Source organism: Camellia sinensis, chromosome 5, assembly GCF_055761805.1.
Source record: "Camellia sinensis isolate YWXY chromosome 5, ASM5576180v1, whole genome shotgun sequence".
Taxonomy (NCBI): Eukaryota; Viridiplantae; Streptophyta; class Magnoliopsida; order Ericales; family Theaceae; genus Camellia; species Camellia sinensis.
Genome location: NC_138965.1, coordinates 202,628,994 through 202,650,825, shown reverse-complemented (window position 1 = coordinate 202,650,825; position 21,832 = coordinate 202,628,994). Strand labels below are relative to the sequence as shown.

The following is a 21,832-nucleotide window of genomic DNA, read 5'->3' as shown; positions in this document are numbered from 1 at the left end:
GGGAGAGAGTAGAGAGATGGGCGAGAGCCATCATCTGTTTTTTTTTTTTTGAAAAATCCTCAGCCGTCCGATCCCACTTTAGAGGATCACTCTAGAGAATTCACTCTAGAGGATCCGCTCGCGTATGTATGAACCTCGCCTAGCTTATCTGTCTTCTGCCATGTATTCTTGTGATGCTTGGCTTCTTGCCTCTGCTCTCACCGGCGCTCACCTTATGGTTCTTAGTCCTCTTTCTCCGAGATGTCGTGTTCGATCATCATTTTGTCCATCCTACCATACTCTCTCTTTTTTGCGTTTTTTTAAAAATAATTGTCCACCTCCACCGAATGTAATCATCATCATTTAGCATCATGACATTTCATTTATCTCCCTCCCCCTAAAAATCTCTCCAAACATTCTGACCATATTATTTTTTGTTTTTGTTGTTTTTTTTTTTTTTATATTATTTTCTATTAATAAAATAGCTAAAATATACTAATTAAACCCATTTATATAAAAACATCTAAAACACATATACACACCTAAAATTATAAAATGCTACAAATTAATAAAAATATTAGTGATATAAACTAATTTGGCCAAAATGGGTGAGGTTTGGAATTAAAGGTTCAATCTGATTTTTTTGCTGAGAAATTCACAAAATAGTATATTCCAATTTTCATCATGGGGTGTTCAAAAGAAAGTGCCCAAGTCCTAGGGCCGGTTAACATGGGGTGTCTACAATGTAATAACATGCTTATGTGATTATATGGGTATATAATTGGACTTTTGGGATGTTGTTTGCGCCTATTAAAATCCTTGAAGTCTTAATAGAAGGGTACTTGATCAATACTCATTCTACTAAGAATTCTTGATTTTTCGTGAGACGAATCTCATCACAAAAGAATAATCTGTATGTGCTTATGTGACTAAGTGCTTATGTGGAGTGAATTGAATTGTTTGCATGGTAGAACATATATATATATATATAATTGTTGTAGTCTGACATGTGAGGCAAGTTGCGAGAACATTTAGAATTATGTGCTAAATTATCTATCTGGTTCCTTAATTAAGATGTTAGGAAGGTATCAAACTCGTGGTGGTAGGGGTGGAAGGCGCGGTAAGGGTCACCGGGGCGTGCATGAAGTGCCGGTCCATGAGGTTCCGATGCAAAAGGAGGGGTTAGGCCAAGCTAATGTGGCCGAGCAAATGGAGCAAACGAAATTTTTAGGGCAAACGGGTCAAGCCGCAATGGAGGCCTTAGACCAAGAAATGACGGGGGCCTTGAGGGTGTCTATGAACATACTGAGAGCGAAGAACCAAGCCAGAGAGAACGCCGTAGAGACGAGGGCACGTTTTCTCACGTGGGAGTTTTTGCGGGCCAACTGAATGAGTTCTATGGTGGGCCCGAGCCTAAGAAAGCGGATGAATGGCTCGACAGACAGTGAAGATATTTGAGATGCTACACATCAAAGACAGTGAGCTTAGGGTGACTTTTACGAGTTACTACCTCAAGGGGGACGCGAGCCAATGGTGGAAATACGCGAAGGGCCGAGTAAAACCGACATGGAAGGCATTTGTGGTAGCTTTCCAAGACAAGTACCTACCTCCCACTGCTAGGGAGAGGTTGAGGTAGGGATTTCAGGACCTCAAGCAACTTAACATGTCTGTGGCCGAGTTTGAGACGACCTTCTCTAGTTTGTCTCGGTTTGCCCCAGAGTTAGTAGCAATGGAAGATTTGCATCCCCTATTGTTAGCAGCCACGGTTAATCAGGGATGAGTGGAGCCATCTCTATCAGTGCCGCTGACAGAGAGATTTGCATCCCTTATTGTGAGCAGCCGGTGCAAGATTTTGAGTTGCGCATTCATTGACAGAGAGATTTGTATCCCTTATTGTGAGCAGCCGGTGCAAGATTTTGAGTTACGCATTCAGCATCAAAATCTGTGTTGGGTTTAAATAGACATATTCTAAACGTCAAGATGTGGCCATGAGTTATTCACCATGAAAATAGACAGAGAGACAGGGGGAAGAGGAGAGACTAGAAGAGAGAGAAGGAAAGAAAAAGACACCATGGGTTTTGTTGTTTACCGGTTGTAACCAATTAACAAATCTTTTTGGTGGACAGCCCAGATCAAAAAAGAAGATCCAATGGCTCATATTAATTTATGTATGGTACACGAATACCTCCATTTGCGTAATGTAGTAGGACCCTTAATGCAGAGCATCATTTTCCAGAACAACGCTCTCCGCACAAGCCCAATCCATCACATGCTATGTATTATCTTGTGACTATTACTGTAACAATATCAAGAAAAGCAATTATATAATAACAAGCTAGCAACAAGAACAGACTCTTCTTCTCATGAAATAAGCACTACCATGGTTTTTTTTTTAAGAATAAAAAATTTATTAAAAGAAAAGGAAGGTATAGTGAGAGGACAAGGAGTCCTCCAAGGAAACAACAAAAGAAACAAAACAATCACAAAATCCTCAATCTAAACATCGCAAATTGCCCTCCAATCATTGGCAAGCGCTATCCCTCTTTCAACATGTGCTCCATCTAGTCATATTCTTGCCAAGTGTCACGGACTTAGACTTCGCAAGCCTACTGTGCGGCCTTAGATGCTTCTCAACCCTCTTGGTTGCACCTAAGTCAGCCTTACCCACTCAACCACACTAACACACACAGTTTAGGTGGAAGAATGCCACTCAACCACACTAACCCACACAATTTAGGTGGAAGAATGCATTCACTATACAAGTCAACTTTACAAGTATAGTCGTGTACAAAGCTTACAAGGCTCTCACACTCACACTCACAAGTGTTTCACTCTTAGAGCTCTCTTGGATCCCCAGGTCTCTAGGTGCCTAGCAAATGAGACCCCTCACCCTTATATAGTCATCCACTCCTCAACGGACGGCTGGGATCATTTTGATCCAAGGGCTACAAACTCTCATCTAGAACTTTCCATAGAACTATCTAGGACAATTACCCTATCTACTACAATCTAGAACTCTCCACATTAGTGTAGTACATGGTAGGCTTCTCCAGGATAATCTAGGATGTTCTAGACCCATCCAGACTCTGTTGGACACTCCAAGGTTCTTCCACATTCCGGAATCTTCCCGGCCACTCCGGACCCTTCTACCACGTTCTAGAGTCTTCCAGCATACTCTAGGTTGGTCTCCCTTCTTTCGGAACCTTCTAGCGCCTTCAGCATACCGCCCACGTTGCTCCTTGTGTCACATAAATTGTCGGGCCGTGACACTCTCCCCCACCCAATCCCGTGACGCCCTCGTTACGCAGAAGCATACCGAGCCACTACGTCTCGATATGATCTGTGTCCGCTGTTGCTGGTGCTTGCCTCTTCGCCCTTGCCATGCGGCCCACTCTGCTGCATCCCTGCAAGTGCTTTCTCTTTGCCTTTACCATGCAACCTACTCTGCTGCATCCCTGCAAGTGCCTTCCTCTCCGGGCGGTCCCTCACCATGTGTGGTCCGTTGCACAGGAAACACTCAAGCCGCCCTTTCTTTTTCAAGCCAAGCCTCTTAGCTTCGTCAGTGCACTCAAAGCTTAGAGTGGCACCTCTCTTCTCCTGCGCATGTGAAGTTTTCCCCTTAGCCTTCACCTCCGCGCACTGCTCACCCTTCTTTTGGATGTGCATCTCCCCACTCTTCTGGGATATCGACCCAAGAAGTTGGATGCTCCCCAGCTGGGCCATCTTCTCTGAAGGGTCTTCACTCTCGGAGTCCCTCGCCTTCTTCTTTCCCTTCCTTTCCATGGCACTCAGCTGTTTCTTCTTCTTCGGGCAGTTTCTCACCATGTGCGGTCCGTTGCACAGGAAACACTCAAGCTGTCCCCTCTTCCTTGGAGATCCGGTGCGTTGCCCCTTCCCTTGGGGTTCCCGTCTCTTCTGGGCCTCGCCCTCACTGTGCTCATCCTCAGTGGTCTGAGGAGACTACCTCCCACCTTTGGCACAACTTTCTCGGGCACCGCTCGCACCCTCATAGCTTTTAGGTTCTGGCTCACGAACCCTCCTCTTCGGTGGAGCCAAACCTCCATTGCCAGCAACGATGGCCTTCTTGCACAACTCCAACTCTAACTCCAAGCTAGCTACTCTTGCTTCCAGGGCCTTCTGCTTGGTTGGACTATCTCTAGCTACCTCGAAGCGAGACGAACTCACTCTTCCCTCGGAGGAGTCCACCTTCTCCTCCAGCTCCTCCACCCTAGCAACCAAACTAGCAAAATAGGAGAAAAAGTCACTGATACGAGATGTGGGCTTGCCAGGGCCAACTAGCGCATCCTCAAGCCTAGTGAACCGCTCTTCCACACTCTCCATCATCCCCTCGAGTCGTGCCTCCAATGCCGCCATCGACTCCTTCGTTGAGAGCTTCCTCACCCTGGGGATGTTCCCTTCGTCGCCAGACGTAGCCATGTACACCTTGGCTCTGATACCAACTGTCACGGACTTAGACTTCGCAAGCTTACCGTGCGGCCTTAGATGCTTCTCAACCCTCTTGGTTGTACCTTAGTCAGCCTTACGCACTCAACCACACTAACACACACAGTTTAGGTGGAAGAATGCCACTCAACCACACTAACACACGCAGTTTAGGTGGAAGAATGCCTTCACTATACAAGGTAACTTTACAAGTATAGTCGTGTACAAAGCTTACAAGGCTCTCACACTCACACTCACAAGTGCTTCACTTTTAGAGCTCTCTTGGATCTCCAGGTCTCTAGGTGCCTAGCAAATGAGACCCCTCACCCTTATATAGTCATCCCCCTCCTCAACGGACGGCTGGGATCATTTTGATCCAAGGGCTACAAACTCTCATCTAGAACTTTCCATAGAACTATCTAGGACAACTACCCTATCTACTACAATCTAGAACTCTCCACACTAGTGTAGTACATGGTAGGCTTCTCCAGGATAATCTAGGATGTTCCAGACCCATCCAGACTTTGCTGGACACTCCAAGGTTCTTCCACATGCCGGAATCTTCCAGGCCACTCCGGACCCTTCTACCACGTTCTAGAGTCTTCTAGCATACTCTAGGTTGGTCTCCCTTCTTCCGGAACCTTCCAGTGCCTTCAACATACCGCCCACGCTGTTCCTTGTGTCACATAAATTGTCGGGGCGTGACACAAGGCACTGGTCATCATATCTTTCATCTCACTTCAACAGTCAATGTAATTGCTTGACATCATTTGCCTGCGTTGCAGCTTCACCTTCAACAAGAGCACACCTTAAAGATGCAATGATCTTCGATGCTTCATCACCAAACCCCATTTTGGCCAACCTTGATTCTGTTTTCCCTGTCAACACTGCCTCTCTTAACTGTTTGCATTCACAATCCACTGCTTTTGTTGGAGTAGAGATACAATATTGGAAGAATTACAACACGAATCATGGGCAAAATGAGAAACTTATCAAGGCCACAACACACGTTGCACACTGAAATGAAACGTTTAGTAGAGGCAAAGCAATGAGAATTGTTAAAGGATCAAAATCAAAGGGATGATCTTCTATTAAACAAAAATGATGACTGCCATAAAAACATACATCTGAAACATCAATATCAAAACATACCTCAAAACTCCATATATTAGGTTCTTATGTTTTTATGGCAATATCAGAGGGAATGTAAAGTTAAAAAGCAGTAAACACCAGATCTGATGATAGCTTAGGATTAAGTAATTTCGTGCCTACATTCCTGGCGAAATATAACTAGATATTATAGTTGATAATTGAGAAGACACACAGGAATAGTTTGTGTGTTCACCATGGTGTTGCCATATAAGTTTTATGATGTCAACAGCAAAAAGATTTGCAAAACCCTGTCTTCAAAAATATTTTGATGAGTTGACTGCTTTAATTACAAAGAAACTATCAAATCTAAACATAGATTACTACAAGGCAACAACAAAAATAAATTCCAAAATATCAAATGCAAAAAAAAAAAAAAAAAAAGAAAAGAAAAAGAAAAAAAAAGGGAGATAAAATAGTTGTTTTGAAACAATATACTTCTTTTCCACAGATAAAAACCAGAAATAAAGAAAATGAACAAATGAAGGGCCGAAAAAAAATTAAACAAACAGGGTTGGCAAAAACAGAGAATTCAACGAACTGTCTACTACAGAGCCGAAATAGAGAAAATAAAGAAATTACTCTGGACAAACAGTAACAATGTGATATGAAACAGGATACAAAACAAGATTATTATTGTTATCCATAGTTTTGTCAAACTATGGGAGTTTAGAACCATGCGATTCTAGATTCAATTGGAAATTGAGTGATTCATGTGATTCAAATTGCAATTCCCTACGATTAATTGCTATTCACATCAATTCAACCAATTATATTTTTATTTTTATTTACATAGTGCATGAAACAACATTGTTTTTGCCTCTCTAGCAAGAAATATAATAGAGATTAATTAGTCATATTACTATATATTACTTTATATGTATATATATTCATTTTAAAAACAATGTGTGAATCTTATTTTATGTGTATATATTAATATTCATACAAAAAATTATATATTATATTAACAAAAGTGAATCTTACTCTTCACCATTCAATTCACAATTTCATAACAATGTCATTAGAGTCTAAGAGAGGTAGTGGGGAGCATATGGAGCCATTAGTACTTGCCATCACTCTTAAATAAATAAATAAAAATATTACAGAACTAAAAACTACACAAAAAAATAACTCAAGTATTCAAGTCTCCAACTCCAATGCAAATGACTCCACCAGCTAGCTAATCTGATAAATTAATCTTTATAAAACAGTTTCACATAACCATATAGCATTGAAAAATCAGCAATTGCAACAGTCCACTTGCCCCTTAAAAATTGAATTAGTAAATCATTTTGTAGCAGCAACAAAGCGGGTATTAACATAAATTACATTGTTCTTGGATCACTAATAACTGCACATGCCATATCTTTATTGGGCCAACCATATACAGAAAATTCTATATATGCCAGTAGGTATAATCACCACAACACAGACTTGCTAAGCATTTACAATAATTCGAGAACAAGTCTAATATGATTTCAGAAACAAGTTACTTCTATATGTGACTTGAATTTAGTTCAACAATCTAACAAGCAGATTAACATGACGATTACAAGTTACTTCTATATGTGACTTGAATTTAGTTCAACAATCTAACAAGCAAATTAACATGACAATTAAGCGACCTGTTCGTTTGTCAATTCTCATAGAACTTGCCATTTGACATAGATGAGCCAAGCAACAATAAGTGAAGAAAAATTATTAATGTTGCACCATGCTCGTAAAGCCTGAAATATAAGTAAAACAACAGGCTATGTATTTTGGTGAACAAAATTCTTAATCTATTTACTTAGTAAATGTAGATTGGAATAATATCCCAACCTCGTAGGCTAATCATGCAGGAGTAAAGAACTCCCAAAAAAAAAAAAAAAAAAAAAGAGTATATATCCTACCAACATGACAAAAACACTAAAGCATAAGTCAGCAATGTAGCAAATTATCTACCTCAAAAAAATATTTAGAAACCAACAAATAAATTAAAAACTCTTAACAAAATAACCATGGGCAAATCATTCCTTGCACATAAATTACCATATCACATCCTACGCATTGTAACATGTATGTTAAGATGCCACATCCTTTTAGAACTGACTATGACTCAAGACACAACCTATAATGTTGTGAGCAAATACTTCATCTATACCCTCATGCACCAATGAGAGGGTTGTGGTATCAGGATCTACAAGAAGATTCGGGATAGATAATAACCAACAAATGCACTTAGTTATTCACTAACATAATTGAAACATGTAGCAAAGCAATCAGAGAGCTTTGAAGACCATTAATGCTACAATTCCACGTTGGAATTCAGATCAGAAATCTTCACCATTTTGCTTTGTTTTTCCTAGGGTAACCAGGAATGGCACAGAGAAACAAGAAAAGAAGAAAATCGCCCACCGATACCTAAAACTTTGTTGTTTTTGGTTTTAAATACTTTAGCGAGGCATAAAATCAGTGACCAAATATCAACTTTGTCAAACTAATGAAAAACGTGGATATTTTCAAAATGGTAACAAAATTCCAAACCATTTGACAATGAGCAAAGTTCAAGCAGCAATAATTACAAGTTTAATTGCCACAGACAATATTTTTTTTCTATCGTCATTATAGAGGACAATAAATTGCAACGCAACAAAAATGTCAAATACACCAGTCAAGCCATAAAGCGGTAGTGAAAAAATTACTCTTATGAAGCCATCATATATCAAAGACTAACAATCCATCAATAACACTAAAAAAAAATCATTAAATAAATAAATAACATGTATCCACTAGAGCTGGCAACTATGATAACCGAGAGACAGCAGTTGAATCCTTATTGAAAGATGAATTAATAGAGAGAGAGAGAGAGAGAGAATAAATGGAGTGTAATGATATATTGAATGTGTATTTTCTGTATATTCCACAAAGGGAAGCTCACTCTCTTTTATAGAGAGGAGAGTACATAGGATACCAACTTGTGGCACCGAAAGCACATTTGCTTTAATATATTATAAGCTAACTAATGTTATTACAGCTATACACAAAACTAATGCTATGATAGCTATAGCTATACACTAACAGCCCCCCGCAAAGTCAAGGAGGGAAAACATCAATCAGCTTGAATTTGGAAACGAGATCATTGAAGTGACCAGGAGGATGAGCTTTGGTGAAGATATCAACAGGTTGATCGATAGAAGCAATAGGGCGAAGCAGAACACTGCCACGGGTAATATGCTGGCGAATGAAATGACAATCGATCTCAATATGCTTGGTGCGATCATGAAAAACATCATTGTGAACAATCTGAATGGCACTCTGATTGTCACAATAGAGAGAGGTAACACCAGAAGAAGAAACACCTATATCAGCAAGGAGCCAGCGAAGCCAGAGAAGTTCCTTAGTAGTATTAGCAAGAGCTCGGTATTCAGTTTCGGTACTAGAGTAGGCAGTGAGAGATTGTTTCTTGCTATGCCAAGTAAGAAGAGAATTCCCTAAGAAGAAACAGAAACCCGTGGTGGAGCGTTGATCTGTAGGATCCCCAGCCCAATCAACATCAGAAAAAGCACACAGTTCAAGAGAGGAGGAAGCAAAGTAGTGGAGGCCATGGAAAAGAGTGCCTTTGAGGTAGCGAAGGATGCAGAGTAGAGCAGTATAATGAGGCGTGCGAGGAGCCGACATGTACTGACTAACAATGTGAACAGCATACGCAATGTCAGGACGAGTCACGGTGAGATAGACAAGACTACCGATGAGCTGGCGATAAAGTGTAGCATTTGAGAGGAGATCCCCATCGAGAGGAGTGAGACGAAGCTGAGGATCAACTGGAGTAGAGGTAGTTTTGCAATCGGTTAGACCAGCATGGGTAAGAAGATCGGATACATATTTGGCCTGGGACAAATAGGAACCAGTAGAATCATGAGAGACTTCAAGGCCTAAGAAGTAGTTAAGAGTACCAAGGTCCTTCATCTCAAACTGACGGTGGAGAAAACATTTGAGGTGGAGAATACCAACTGCATCATTACCAGTGATAATCATATCATCCACATAAAGAAGGAGAAGAGTGGTACCATGAGGAATAGTCCGTATAAATAAAGCAGAGTCATAGGAACTAGAGGTGAACCTGAAGTCATGAATGGTAGAACTGAACTTAGCAAACCGAGCTGTAGACACCCCATTTTTGACCGTCCTCAAGACTTGGATGTCACCGTTTGAACACTTGGTGATCATCCATGTTCATGTTCATTTTGAGTTCCCGGAGGTCTCGGCTACACACCTCGCCTCAGGATCTCTTAACTCGGTTGTCTTGTGCATGGTTGGACCAAACACTTGTTGGTTTTTGCTTTGGAAGGTAGAGAATAGCTTGTTGGCCATCCCCACGCCTCACCGGCCATGGCTTGAGGCCACCGGCCGTGTCTCCTTGCCACCGGCCTTTGGTGATGGCTGGTGGGCACTTTGTGTGGTCGGCCGACCATTTATTTCGCCGATGGACTCCTTTTCTGGCCGGTACCACCTTTTTGCCTTTTTCAAGCATTATGCATGCCAGCTTTGCCAGCTGGAGTGCACGGACCTGTCCTCCATACACGTGTATGGAGGAATTTGTACCCTTTGCACCCTTTTGGTCTAGCTTCTTGAGGAAGCTTGGACCTTTGTCTTAGCTTCCTCAAGAAGCTTGGACCTCTGTCTCAGCTTCCTCAGGAAGCCTTGGCCCCTTTGCCTTAGCTTCTTTAAGAAGCCTTGACCCCTTTTGTTTAGCTTCTCTTGGAAGCTTAGGCCTTTGCCTTGTCTATATAAGCAGGCCTCCCTCCTCCTTTGAGGAGGTTCAGCAAAATCAGAGTTATATAGCATATATACATTACTCTCTCTCTATATCTCCATCTCTCTCTTCATTTGTGTGTGTTAGAGGGCTTAAAAGGGTGTTTTGTTCTTAGTTTTGCACTAAGGCACCTAGTATTACACCATACTTGGGTTATTGAGGTCTTGAGAGTTTGTTCTTGGAGTTTTGAGCTAGTTTTGATCAGAAGAAGGGGGCTGGACTTGCTGTTCTTGAAGTTTTTTTCCAAGGGTAATACTATTGCTTTATATTCCCTATTCTTGCACTAGATTTTAACCCCCTTTACATGCTGTTTTGAGCTTTGTGTATAACATATAAAAGTTCTATTTTTTTGTTTTTAAGATACTTCATTAAGGTCACTTTGGTGTTGGGGGTCGACCTCCCCCTCTTAGGCCTTGTTTGGCCCTTTTTGTGCTTTCTTTGTTGAGCTTTGAGAACCTTTGTGCATTGGCCTTCTCACCACTGAAATCCAGGATTTTCAGTGGTGAAGAAGAGGTTTTGAGGTCTTGCATAGGGGAGGGACACTCCTCTCCCTTTGTGTCTCATTTGTTCATATTTTTGGCTCATAAGGGTAGCATGCATACTTAGTTGTTTTTGGCTCCATTTCAGAGATTTTTGGGTGATATTTGGTCATAATATACCTCTATTTTTTGGTCGGATTAATGCCTCCTTGCATGCATAATATACTTGCCTTGTATTCCTCTATTTTGCCTAGAAATGCATCTTGCCATTAGACCATCATGCTTGCATGTTTTTGCCTAGCTTTGTGAAGCTTTTGGTCATATTTCATCATGCTTGAGGTCTGTTGAGTATTGATTTGATCATGTTTGCCATGTTTGGTATAGCCCCTTTGTATTTTGGTTTGTGAGCCTTGAGTGTATGGGTTATTAGCATGCTTTACTTAGCTTATTCTCATGATTTGGCATCATTGGAGACCATATTTCAGTCCATAATCCATGCTTGTGCACTTGCATTTGGCTCTCTTTCAATGCTTGAAAGTGTTGTAGTTTTGTGCCTCATAAGTTGGTCATTGTGTATGATACCATGTTTAGTCTTTGGGCTGCCGTATCAGTAGGTTTTGGGGGCTTATTTTGCATGTTAAAACTCTGATTTTGCATTGGTTAGTCCATGCCACGTGTGGTTGGGGTGGTTGTAATAGAGTGCCCTCTTTGTGGCCCTAAATCCCCCTTTGTTTTGCATCCATTTCTTAGCATGTCTTGACCATGATCTATGCATGCTTCAGTCTTGTTTTGGAGTGCCTTAGGACTGCTTTAAGTTATTTTGGTCCTTTGGGGTTTGGTTGACATAGCTATGGTTTGGACCCCTTTGTTAGCTTCAAGTTTTGGTCATGGTTGCATGCCTTACTTGCATGACATGATTGATTTGGCATCATCCTCTATACATTTTCAGAGCTTAATATATTAGTCAAGCATCCATGTTTGTCATCATGTGAGTGCTCTTGAAACTTGCCTTTCATACCTTAGCCTTAGGCTCATTGGTTTGCATGTTTGTTTTGCATGATTGGCATCATCATTTTAGTATTTTTGGCCACTGCTTTGGGGTGTGGCTGAGGTTCCTCTATCTTAGTGTAGATCCATAGATCATGCATTTGTATCTTGTAGCATGCTCATTACATTGTATGATTGTTGCATCCTTGTAGTTAGTGCATTGTTACATGCTTATCACTTTGCCTAGTTGCCTATCTAGGTTGCATTGTAGCATGGCATGCTTGGCACATTGCACACTTGCATGATAGGTTACATTGCATTTGGCATGTTTTGTACCTTAGCATCATGTACATACTTGAGCCACGTTGCATACATGCATTACATTTTGCTTGGTTTGGGGTGTCAAACCAAGCATGAGGAATGAAATGTGTTCGTACTCAAAGTGACGAAACACGTCTCAATCCTCAGTCACCGATGCCTTTGATCTCAACATGATAGGGCATGTAGCACTCATGCGTTTTTGTTGCATTCATTTACATTGACTTGCAAGCTTGGTACTTTTGGCCATCATGCATCAAAATGCATGATTGGTGGCCCGAGTACCGAGGTCCACACCCCTTTGAGTCCATAACATGATAGGGAGAGTGGACATGCATACATTTGCTTGAAAATTCCATGCCATGCCTTGTCTGTCCTCTGCTGCTGTCAAAACAGGATTCTGCAGGAAGATTTGGCCGACCGGCTACCTACAGTGCCGACCGACCAAAAATAATTAGCCAATGGCTCAACAATTGGTCGATGACCATTTATCAATGGCCGGTGATCTTATGCCTTGGTCGGTGGCATCTCACAATGCTCAGGGAGCAATTTAGAGGCATCTCCAGGGTTTTCATAGTCCTCAGAGGTATAGGACAGTGCAAACAGAGGCAACAATAGCATGGCAGCGGGCTTCTGGGCAAGGCAAATCGAGCATGCATCATCCACGCATTCCGAGGCATAGCTGCGACGGTCTCTTTTAGTTTCATATTTAGGCTGTTTTTGTAATTAATTTGTTAATTAATTAGAAGTTTTGTAATAATTAATTAGCTATGATAGTTGGTTCGTTATTCGGTCTGTATTATTCTTTCGTACTTTTCGAGCGAGGGCAATTGTGTAATAAGTGTGTGTGAGTGTGTGTATGTCTTCCAACCCCCACACTTCTCTTTCCTTTTTACTTACCTGCTTTCAATGGTTAGTATTAGGGCATATTTAAATTAGCATACCTTATGTTATGCATGCGTACATTCATTCATCTGTATTGCATGCACCGGGCTTGGCACATCATACTAACCACATGGTATTTCAATTCCAAGTTGAATACATGTTATCTGTTGCATTTCATATGCCATCTTTAGGTTAGCCAAGCCTGTCCTAATTGCATTCTGTATGCGTTGCATTAGCCATTGCTAACATGAACTAGGATCATGCATTTGATTACTAACTAGTTTCTATTTCGGCTTGGAGTACTAGGTAAGCTTTTATGCTTTAGCATCCTTGCATGCGTGTGAGTGTCTGTCATGATAGCATGCTTACCATAAGGCTACGTGCTTATGTGTTATAACTGCCTGAATGCCTGTGGGTGAAGGTCGGGTTATCTAAATTGGAACAATGCATTGACTGTGAGTTTTAAGCCCACTAGATAGTGGCAAAACCATCTTTTCTAAGACCACCCGAGGGTGGCAAAATCTGCATTTTTAGCCTACTTGCGAGTAGCAAACCGCTTTAAAAAACAAACATGAAATGTTTTGTTCCAATTCAGGCAATCCAGTCTATGCTTCTATGCTGTGCGCATCACATAGTAAATCTAGGCTAATACTGGAATAAGAACGCATAATGTTTTCAAAACTAGATATCATGGTTAGTAGAGGCCGATCTTTGATCGGGCGAGCGGGGGTGCTCACGAAGTGACCTTCCCCAATCATACCCAAGTTCCCAAGCCGAAGTAACTTTGGTGATAACGGACACGTGGCCTTAGGCATGAGTCAGGGTTTCCTAAATTCTCCAAAAATAAAATATTTAGGTGGCGACTCTGTATTTGGCAAAGCAGTCTATGTTTGGCACTTCTTCTAAAAAAAATATGTTTTCAAAAACAATTTGCCAAATTTGGACTCTTTGATGATTCATCGGTCTTGCATTGCACTCTGCGAGATTAGATACAGGACCGTGACGTTGAGTCCTGAACTGTAGTGAGCTCAATCGTGAATAGAACGGGATTTCCCTCCGGGACGTTCGAGGACGTCTACACGAGCGCGGGGCGCTTGCTTGAGGCCATAGAGGCGTGTTGTAGTTTACAAACCTGATGAGGTGGAAAAGTGGACCCAGGTGGAGGTTGCATGTAGACCTCCTTAAGAAGATTACCATTGAGGAAAGCATTTTTGACATCCATCTGAAAGAGCTTCCAGTGGCGAGCAGCAACAACAGCAAGCAAACTGCGAACAGAGGTAAGCCGAGCAACAAGGGAGAAGGTCTCCTCATAATCAATACCATATTTCTGGTTGAAACCCTTGGCAACAAGACGAGCTTTATAGCATTCAATAGAGCTATCAGAATGAGTCTTGATTTTGTAAACCCATTTGCAGCCAATCGCAGTGTTGCTAGGAGGAAGATCAACAAGATCCCAAGTATGAGTTTTGTCCAAAACCTAGAGTTCATCAGTCATAGCTTGCTGCCAAAGAGGATTAGTACAAGCCTCACGATAGGAGGTAGGTTCATAAGTAGAAAAGGTAACAGACCCAACAATATAATCATGAAGATGGATAGGAGGTTGAGTTGCCTGGTGTGGTCGACCCGTAGGAGGATCGGTGGGAGGAAGAACCAGTGGAGAAGGAGGTGGCGCAATAAGAGTGGACCTTTAGGGAGAGCAGCCTGGACAGGATCCGGAGTGAACAAGGGCGTCTCGATGAAGGAGGAACCTGTATCAAAGTCATCAGAGAAGAGATCTATAGAAGGATTAGTAAACAGTACATTAGTGGAAAGTGCGGGTAAGTGAAATGAGGATAGGGAGGAAAACATTTTGTGCTCCCAGAAAATGACATGTCGAGAGATACAAAGACGTTTAGATAGAGGACCCCAACAACGAAAGCCTTTATGTTTAATTCCATACTGTAGACGTCCCCCGAATGCCCCCGGAGAGTGAGCTCCCGTTCTGTTCATTTGGGGTCACTACAGCTCAGGACTCTCAAATGTCACGGTTCTAAATCTGAACCAAAGAGTCCAAATCTGGCAAATCGTTTTGAGAAAACAGATTTTTGAAAGAAGTGCCAAACATGGACTGCTTTGCCAGATACAGAGTCGCCACCTAAATATTTTATTTTTGGGAAATTTAGGAAACCCTGACTCGTTTGCCTAAGGCCACGTGTCTGTCATCACCAAAGTTGCCTCGGCTCGGGAACTTGGGTATGATTGGAGAAGGTCACTTCGTGAGCACCCCCGCTCGCCCGATCAAAGATCGGTCTCTACTAATCATGATATCAAGTTTTGAAAACATTTGTGTGTTCTTATTCCGGTTATTAGCCTAGATTTACTATGTGATGCGCACAGCATACAAGTATAGACTGGATCGTCTGAATTGGAACAAAATATTTCATGTTTGTTTATTTGAAAATGGTTTGATGGTGCTACCCGCAAGTAGGCTAAGACGTGGATTTGCCACCTTCGGGTGGGCTTAGAAAAACATGATTTTGCCACTATCTAGTGGGCTTAAAACACACAGTGAATGAATTGTTCCAATCCAAATAACCCAACCTTCACCCACAGGCATTCAGGCAGTTATATCACATAAGCAAATAGCCTCATGGTAAGCATGCTATTCATGGCAGCACTCACACGCATGCAAGGATGCTAAAGCATAAAACTCACCGAGTACTCCAAGCCAAAACAGAAGCTAATTAGAAATCCATGCATGATTCTAACTATACAGAAATGCCTAATGCAACACATGCAAAAATGCAACTATAGCAGGCTCGGTTATTCTAAACATGGCATATGAAATGCTACAACTAACATGTATTCAACTTGGAATTGAAAATACAATGCAGTTAGTATGATGCGCCGAGCCCGGTGCATGCAAAACAGATGAATGAATGCAAACATGCTATCATACTGTATGCTAATTGAAATATGCCCTAATCTAACCATCATAAGCGGATAAATAAAAGGGAGAAAGACGTGGGGTTGCAAGACATACAACACACACACGCACACTTATTACAGTTGTGCCCTCGCGCAGAGGGTCCGAATAAATAGTACAGTCCAAATAATACAGTCCGAATATAAACAAATTCCTAATTAATTTACAAATTAACTAAGAAAGCTATAAACTGGCATGCAAGCCAGGGACTGCCTTGACTCTGATGAATGATGTATGTTTGGGCTGCCTTACGCGGAAATCCACTGGGATGCCCCAATTAGCCTCTGTTTTTCAATTACTCTTGGAAAACGCGACAAGCTTCGAAAGGTTGCTAATTCTTGATTTGCTGCAACAGAGAGCAGGAAAGGGGCATAGCAATGTATTTTCACAGATGTATGCATGCCTCGATCCTCGTGCCACCAATCACGCATCTCGATGCATGATGGCCGAGGGGTCGATTTGCATTACTCAATATAGAATGAATGCACATGAAAACTTAACTAAAACCTAACTCCATCATGGATAATCCGGAGTGTCGGTGACTGGAATTGAGACACGTTCCGTCACTCGGAGTACGAAACGTCCCTCGCTTCCCGTGCTCGGGCTAACCCCTATCCCAAGCACGATGCAATATGCATGATATGCATGAAATGCAACTAAGATACAACCTAGCATACACAATGCTATGAAATGGCATACACGATGCACGAGATAACATGGCATACACAATGCTCTAACATACAACCTAGCATACACAATGCTATGAAATGAAATGGCATACACAATACATAATGGACTTACACCAACATGAGTGGACCTCAGCCACACTCACATAAGAGGCCATCAGATGAAAATGAGACACTCGAGATGCGTGCACGCATGCACGCAAATCGAGGACCGATCCTAAGGCACGGAATGCCACTCTAACAAGACATGGCAGGGCATGAAATATGATATGCAAACATGCAAATTTCAGCAGCAAAACATGACCCAAAACAGCCCCGAATCATAGGAATATGGCACCCGATGCATGAAAATGGTCCCGAAATGCAAGATTAAGCACATGAAATGACTTGTAGCTACATCAAGCATGCATTGTTTGATCATGGCATGTAAAGACAGATTCAAGGAAGCCCTAAAACAAGCATGTTTTCAGTTCTAAGCAAGGCCAAACAGAAAACACAAATAGGGAAAAACTAGCATGCAAAAATGACCCTAAATGTGAGATAAAGAAGCAACTCACAGCTTCTGACCCCAAACAGATTAGGGCCCTTCAACAATGTTGAAGAGGGGCCCAAAATATGATGTTTTACAGTTCACAACAAACCCCAAAAATCAGCACAGGTATGGCTAAGATCTCATGCAAGAAAAGGGCCAAAAGATGGACAAAGAAACAAGTAGTGGTTTCTGGCCTTAAACACAAAGGGGCCCTTCAACAATGTTGAAGAGGGGCAAAAAATAATGCACTTTACAGTTGATGGACAGACCCAAAACAGTATGCATGCAAGCCTAAGATACCATGCAAAATGAGGCCAAAAAGAGAGATATAATGGAAAGTAGTAAATGGAAGCCTCAAACCATGAAAGACCCTTAATGAAACATGAATAATGGGTCAAAATAAGGCTGTTTTAAGTTTGGACCAGAGCCAAAAAACAGAAGCTCAAGAGGCTAACAAATCATGCAAAAATGGAGCCAAAATAGAGATATAAAGGCAAGTGAAAGATAGAAGCCTCAAACAGCAATGAGCCCTTCAACAATGTTGAAGAAGGGCTCAAAATAAGCTACTTTTCAGTTCATGACAGAGCTCAAAACAGTTTATACATAGGCCAAAAATATTACACAAGAAAATGGCATACAAGAGGGATAATGAAGTAAGTGCACCAAGGAGGCCTCAAACGACAAAAGTCCCTTAATGAAACATGAAATAGAGCTCAAAAAAACACTACTTTCAGTTATGGACGGAGCTCAGATATACAAGAAAGAGAGGCTAAGAAATGTTGCAAAAAAAGAGCTAGAAAGAGGGAAATTGTAACTCACCCTTGTAGACCAATCTTTAGCAACTTCTTGGACCAAATTTGCTGCCTCCTATCCTCTGAGAAGACCTCCAAGCTGCTGGAAATGGAAGTGGTGGTGTGGTGCTAGGTGATGGTGTGTAAAAATAGTTAAGAACTTAAGGGGTTTTGAGGTTTAGAGTAGAGAGAGAGAGAAATTTAATGTGAGAGGCTTATACAAAAATCTTCTAACCCCAAAACACAGCTGGGAGCTGCTGGTTTTATAAGTAAAAGAGGTGGAAAAGAGGGGGAAAAATGGAGGGGAAATTGAAATTGAAATTTCCCCCCAAAAAGGCCAAAAAGTGGGATATAAAGGCAAGTGATAGCTGCTGGATCCAAATGGCTGAGAGCCCTTCAACAAAGTTGAAGAGGGGCTCAAAACAAGACACTTTGTAGTTTATGACCAAGTCCGAAACAGCTCACAAGTAAGCCTAAAATACCGTGCAAAAATAGGCCTAAAAGAGCGTTAAAGAAGCAAGTGATAGGAGGAGATCTCAAACAGCAAAAGGTCCTTGATAAAACATGAAAAGGACCTCAAAATATGACTATCTCAAGTTCGAGTCGGAGCCCAAAAATGCAGAATGAAGGTTCGGGAGCCAAAACACGCAGTTCGGGGCCCCGAAAGTGGGCTGTTAGGCACCGGAAGTGGTGTCCGACGACGAAGTTTGTCTCTCGGACCGCAGTGTCCCTCAAAAGGGAGTAAATAAGATGCATGCCAAAAACTGGAGCAAACGGAGGTGGTTAAGCGGTCCTGAACTGAGGCACACGGCCAACGGCTCCGAAAAATCGGAAACCGGACTCCAAACGGGCAAAACGGCCTACGGCCACTGAGAGATGATCTACGAGACCTCTCCCTCCCTTTGGGAAGAGAAAATAGAGAAAATGGAGCCTAGTTCGTAAACCGAGGCAAAGCACAAAATAGTCCGGAAGTCTGGAGGCAAGGCTCGCAGCCGAGACTCTAAAACTTCTGAACGAGCACAATATGCAATATCACCGAGCGCTCAACTGGTGACGTCTGAGTCTTAAGGTCGGTCAAAAATGGGGTGTCTACACATACCCAAGAAAGCAACAAAGACGAGAACGAGGTTCAAGCTTAGTGTGTTCAGGGGATTGAAGCAGAACAAAGTAGGCAAAGCCAAAAACCTGAAGATTGGTGAATGGAGGGGGAGTGCCATGCAGTTGTTCAAATGGAGTTTGATTATGGATGACAGGGGTAGGAGCACAATTGATAGTGTAGACAGCAGTAAGGGCAACTTCCCCCCAAAAGTTTTCAGGGCAGGAAGAAGAGAGAAGGAGAGCACAAGTAGTGTTAAGAATATGCCTATGTTTCCTTTCAGCACGACCATTTTGTTGGGAAGTGCCAACACAGGAAGGATGAGGCAGTGTACCATGACTCTAAAGAAAGGAAAGGAAATCTGAATCCCGATATTCCATAGCATTGTCAGAGCGAAAAAGTTTGATGGTTTTTGAAAATTGGGTGTGGACCATTTTGGCAAATCTATAATAAAGGTGTTTAAGTTCAGACCGAGTTTTCATGAGAAAAAGCCAAGTAAACCGGGAAAAATCATCAATAAAAACAACAAAATAATGAGATCCCCCCATAGTAGTAGTAGGGGAGGGGCCCCAAATATCCGAATGTATAAGATCAAAAGGTGCATGGGAAACAAAATTACTTTCATTGAATGATAAAACAGGTTGTTTGGCAAGTTGATAGGGTATACAATCGAAAGTATCTAGAATTACATGACTCAATTGACCACTAGAAACCAAAGACTTTAAGCTACTAACAGAAATATGCCTTAAGGGACAATCCTAAAGATGAAAAGGAGATAATGAGGAAGCAGATGCAGGAGCAGCGATCTGATGAGAGTCAGGAACATAAAGGTGAATGAGTTCATAGAGACGTCCATGCTTACGACCTATCCCAATAGTTTGCCCCGTCTGAAGGTCCTGCACCAAACAATCAGTAGTAGAAAATGTGACAGTTAGACCAAGCTCACATAATTGACCATTAGAAATAAGGTTTAAGGTGAGATCAGGGATATGATAAACTTGAGGTAAAGATAAAGAAGATGTGGAAACAGTACCAACATGACGGACAAACATGAGAGAACCATCAGCAGTATGAATTGAGAGAATATGAGTAGATGAAGAGATGAAAGAAAATATAGTAGAACTGGAGGTCATATGATTATAACAGGTAGAGTCAAAATACTAAGAAGAGTTACCTGGGATCACAGACAAAGCGTAGGAGGAGGTGTACCAGAGGGGGAGAGAAGGTGTTTGAACATGGCCTCTACATCCGTTTGAGAAAATAGAGGGGTAGACGGAGCAGGTGACTTAGAGAAACCCTCAGAGGCAGCAGCAGCAGTGCGATGAGACTGATTCCTGGAACGGTGAGAGCTCTCCTAGGAAGAACCACCGCGAGAGGAGTGGCTAGTGGAGGATGATCGGGATGGATTGTGAAAACAATCCAGCTGCAGATGACTAGGACCGAGTTTGTTGCAGTATCGGCAGAATCTGACGGGCAATGGACCAGAAGATGAGTTGAAGGAAGGCCCTAATTCTGAAACTAGAGGCAGATAGTGGTCCGCTAGGTCGATGAGGGCCATGACTGAGGAGTGGCAAGAATAGAGTCCACATGATGAGTTTGGAGAGTACCAAGACGAGTCTCCTCTGATAGCAGTTCAGAAATAGCTTGTTCAAAAGTGGGCAATGGATGGCGATGAAGAAGAGAGGCACGCACGAGCTCAAAAGAGGGAGTGTGAGCCATGAGAAAGTGCATCAACCTCTACTGATTACGATAGATAGTAAATAAAATAGCATCTTCTCGGTGAGGCCAAGCCAGTTCTGAAAGAGCAAGCCGGTCCTAAACAGAATACATTTGAGAAAGAAAGTCATTAATGGATTGACTGGATTCTTGGTGCATGCGGTGAAGTTGGCTCTGAAGTTGATATTGATGGACAAGACCAGTAGTCTGGTATCGTTCTTTCAAAAAATTCCAGATGTCTTTTGCAGGAGTAGTTACAGAGTCAAGCTGAAAACGACCAAACTAAAGACTGATAGAGGTAGCAGAGGTATTTCGAAACCAGGTAATGATCTGGTAGTTCTTATTGTCCCATTCCTCAAGTCGGTCTTCATATGTAGCAGCAGTAGTAGCAGTAGTAGTAGGAGCAGTAGTAGTAGTTTCATTAGTGTCTTTCACCGGTTGGGTCACATCCCCGATGATAATGCACCAGAGCTTCTTTCCTTTAAGGAAGGAAGACATGGCTTGGGCCCACAGAATATAGTTGGAACCATTAAGAATAACAGAAATTGGATGGGAGGCATCATGACGATCCATGATAATAGTTGAGTAGGGCGAAATAAAGAGGAGCAAACCTGTAGGAGCAAAATTAGGTAAAATAGAGTGTACTAGTGAGTCTGAAAGGTCGAAAATAGCTAGGAAAGGTGTGCTGTGTAGAGATGACTTTAGCAGAGGCTAAAATGATGTCAGCGGCGCACGTTAGCAGAGTGTAGTGAGGAGCACGATAGCAGGAAGGGTGTGCAGCAAACGGTAGTAGACTGGCTCATGCGTAGCGCACGGGAGCAGGTTTGGCGCACATTGGTGCACAATAGCGGAACGGTGCACGTGAGGCGCACAGTAATAGGCGCGGCGCACGAAAAAGCAGGGTTGACGTCAAACGCTGACGTGAGTAGGCAACAGAGGGCGCGTGAAGGCGCGTGTGAGAGTGGTGGCGGAAGCTGAGATGCGCCGAGCACAAAGGCTTCACATGACGGC

General features: G+C 42.2%; 1 non-coding gene across 1 annotated transcript; it reads right to left on the bottom strand.

Moving 5' to 3' along the window:
- Positions 1 to 7,827: 7,827 nt before the first annotated feature.
- Positions 7,828 to 7,906, bottom strand: LOC145792107 (small nucleolar RNA R160). Its single transcript, XR_014331251.1, has one exon. It is a non-coding gene; the product is annotated as a small nucleolar RNA R160 (small nucleolar RNA).
- Positions 7,907 to 21,832: the final 13,926 nt, after the last annotated feature.